This window comes from Nannospalax galili, unplaced genomic scaffold (assembly GCF_000622305.1).
Source record: "Nannospalax galili isolate Female #2095 unplaced genomic scaffold, S.galili_v1.0 scaffold115, whole genome shotgun sequence".
Classification (NCBI taxonomy): domain Eukaryota; kingdom Metazoa; phylum Chordata; class Mammalia; order Rodentia; family Spalacidae; genus Nannospalax; species Nannospalax galili.
In genome coordinates, this window is record NW_008340588.1 from 1,429,788 (window position 1) to 1,433,295 (window position 3,508).

Consider the following 3,508-nt stretch of genomic DNA (forward strand, 5'->3'; position numbering starts at 1 on the left):
TTAATGTCTAGTAACACTTGATGTTGCATATTTGGACTTTCCTGTCCTTTATATACACTGTACATTGTAAAATTAAACATAGCTATAGGGGACAATGGTCAATTTTGCATTACCAAAACCTTGAGTTAGTATTACATCCTTCGTACTTTTACTTCCTTCCTCCCTTCCCAAACCAGCAAACATGTGCTGCTTGAAAGTGGTTCTATCATTTCATTTTTAAAAGACAGTATTTTACTATTAATATTAACAAAAGACTATCTACAGTGTATTATTCATTATATCTACTTTTAACATACTTTGTGCACTTCTAAACATCTAGAAAGACTAGATGGTTCCAAAAAGAGTATTCAGCATTGTTAAACACATACATACATACATAGGTGTATATACACATACTGTAATGAATATGACGCATACACAACCCAATAGTTATTACACAAAAGTCTTCTCCACGTGACCAGGCTGGCACTGGACCTCCTCTTCTTTTTTTGACTCTATCTTCTAACTTATTGAACACAGACGTGTATCGCTCCTGGGATCTTTCTAAAGGAGGCCTAACAACTCCATTTTAAAGTCATTTCTAGGAGACATGTCTATGACCTTTCTGTGAAGCAAAACCGGGCACACACTTGTCATTTTTTTTTTAATCTATATTCTATTCATATGCAATCTCTACATCTAGATGTTCAGATGTCGCCAAAAGTTTTCAAAGGTTGGGGGAATGGTTGAGAGCAGCCTTTTTTATATTATATACACAGGCCTTTGACCTTGGGGAGCGTTTTTAGCTGGCCGAACCAGCTGAGTCGCATCCAGCTTCTCCCAGGCGGAGGGAGGACGCCGGGCCGGCCGGCCCTCCCGCCGTCACGCGGGGCTCAGCCATGCTGGGCTCCACTCACCTTTCAGAACCGTTAAGGTTTTTGTTCCACGGTCCTGACAAAGCGCTGGCTGAGGCTTGTTCCCAGGGCCGCCCCTGCCCAGCGATGGCCGCTTGTGGCTGCAGACCCGCCTTTTCCGGGTCAGGAGGCCCCTTCGGGTGGACCGCCAGATTGTGTCCACCGTCAGGTCGTGTCCACCGTCATTCTGGGTCGCCACGTCCTCGTAGGCCCAGCCAGGGGAACAGGAAGCGGGGTGGAGGAGTGTTGAGGCTGCGCTGGGCGGCGGCTGTCATCAGTGTCGTCCTTGGCTGGGACCGGCGCCCCAGTGTCGCAGCCTACCTGGTCCCGGTGGCTGCAGCCGGCCTGGTCCCGGTGGCTGCAGCCGGCCCTGAGTGTCCTCAGGGCAGAGGCCCCCGCTGTTCCCGGGCCCCCTGGCTCACCCCAGCTCAGGCCGGAGGCCATGGGGGGCCCAAGGGAAACAGGCCGGTCTCCCTTTCTCGCCACTCTCTCTGCCGGGAATAGGCAAACAGAAGATGTTCACTTGCCCAGGGTAGTTAACAGCACCCTGTTTCCCCTAAGCTGAGATAAGACCCCTCTTACTGCCATTAAGTTCCTTGACAACTGTTAGATGACAGCTTTGGGAGACTGAGCTCTCTAAGAGGTCTAGGTCCTTGGGGCAGCTTCTCTAGGACTGAGGTCCTGGGCTGGGGTGTTCTGGGCTCCCCTCTTCTTCCACTGGGATAGGGCCTGTGAGGGGAGTGTCTGGCTGAGTCTGAAAAGCAACATGTCACTTTCGCAGCTTCCGGCACCTGGAGAGGAGAAGAAGGGATGTTAATGCTAGCTGGAGCTCAGCCCCAAGCTCTATGTTTATTTATAAATTTTCTATGTTCTTCAAAGGACATCTCCCCCAGCTGACTGCTAGGGTACTGGATCATGAGGATCTGCATTCGGACTTGATGCTGCCCAATGGTCACCCATTCCAGGCCGTCGTCAGGGCAGCAGCCACCACAGTGTTGCATGGTCACATAGCTGGGCACCAGTTGTTTGGTCACACTGCCCATGAGCTCCATGCTCAGAGGCACCACCACCTCCCTGGGCTGGCAGGTAGCATGGGTATAGACATCCATCCAAGACACCCCTTTCTTCTGGTGATCAGGGGCATCAAGCTGGGAGACAGTGGCCTGGGCGCCAGCCAGCTGCAGCACTGCGGTGAGTAGCAGGCGGCGGAGTAGGGGGCTCATGGTGCCCCCCCCGGGCCGTGGTCCGGGGGCTCCCACATCGCCTTAGCCTGGCCGTGCGGGGTGCGGCTGCAGCCAGAGCCCCATGGCAGGGGCCAGGGCGCGGAGATCGGGGGCCGGCGGGGGGTGGCTCCTCTGCGGCCCCCTCCCAAGCCCTGGGTGCAGGCAGCGCAGCTTAGCGCTCTGGCAGCGGCTGTAGGAGCCGAGTGGGCGGGCGGCTGGTGGTGGCGGTGGTGGTGGCGGCACTGTCGGTGCGTGGGAGCCCCTCCCGCGGGTGGCGGGGCCAGGGATGGCAGGTCCCCGCCAGGCGGCTGGGCCATGGCACGGCTGGAGGACCGCGAGTTCGAGTACCTCATGAAGAGGCACTCGGTGACCATTGGGCCAACTCGTCGCAGGGCTCGGTGGACGTGAGCATGGACCACTCGAACTTCATCTTGTGGTGCCACCTGGAGATCTTCATGCTCTGGGCGGTGGCCATGGCGCGGCTGCCCCAGAGCCCGCGCAATCCCGGCTGTGGGTTTTTTCAGTGGCCGGAGAAAGGGATGGAGAGGGGTGGGAGATATAGATAAAGGGTCTTGTCTACTTAGACCAAGAATAAAAGGAAGGACAAAGGAGGAAAGGAAGGTTTAAAATAGGGTAGAGAAAAATACAAAACCAGACCCCCCCCCAGTAAGACAATTAGCACAACCATCAAGCACATGCACCACATTGAATCACATTCTTGCAGACCGGTCCTTCTTTTGCTCAGATGTGCGCTGCACTCACCACTCTCACTTTTAGGATCCCTGAGACTTCTCTTGATTCTCCCAAATGGCATCCACTTGGACTGCCTCAGAGTAACGAGCTCAACCTCCTCTTCCTCTGGTGCCAGGTTTCTGCCAATCAGGCTTCCTCCCCAGGGCCGAGACACTCAGACCCTAGGTGCTGGGACTCAATCCCGGACTTCCCTGCTTGGGACTCGAACCCAAGACCAGACACGGGATGGCAATTCCCGCTTTATTCTGGATTTTATAGACATGAGGGAGCCACCCTCGATTTACACTGCCCTGTCCGGAGAAAAGAAACTCTGCCCCCCTTCATCCTTTGATCCCCAGAAGCCCCCCACAAATCCTGGATGAGCCCCCAAAATGTTAGGGTCCGTGACTCGGTGGGTCTCTTCAAGAGAACAAATGCACGAGTGTGGAGATGCAAAAATCAAGCAGAGTTTTATTAGGCCAGCAAGCTGGAGCCGACCATCCTTCCAAGACATGCAGGTCTGGTTGGAACGATCGACCCCGAGGCAATTTCAGGTAAAGATTATATAGGCTCCCACAACCATTACACAAAAGCCCGTGCTTATACGATGAATAGTTTCAAAGCAAGCATTTCACAAACCAATAACTTCAAAACAAGAAA

At 53.9% G+C, this 3,508-nt stretch overlaps 1 pseudogene; it reads right to left on the reverse strand.

The window, feature by feature from the left end:
• Positions 1 to 1,723: 1,723 nt before the first annotated feature.
• On the reverse strand, positions 1,724 to 2,116 carry LOC103736181 (annotated as a pseudogene).
• Positions 2,117 to 3,508: the final 1,392 nt, after the last annotated feature.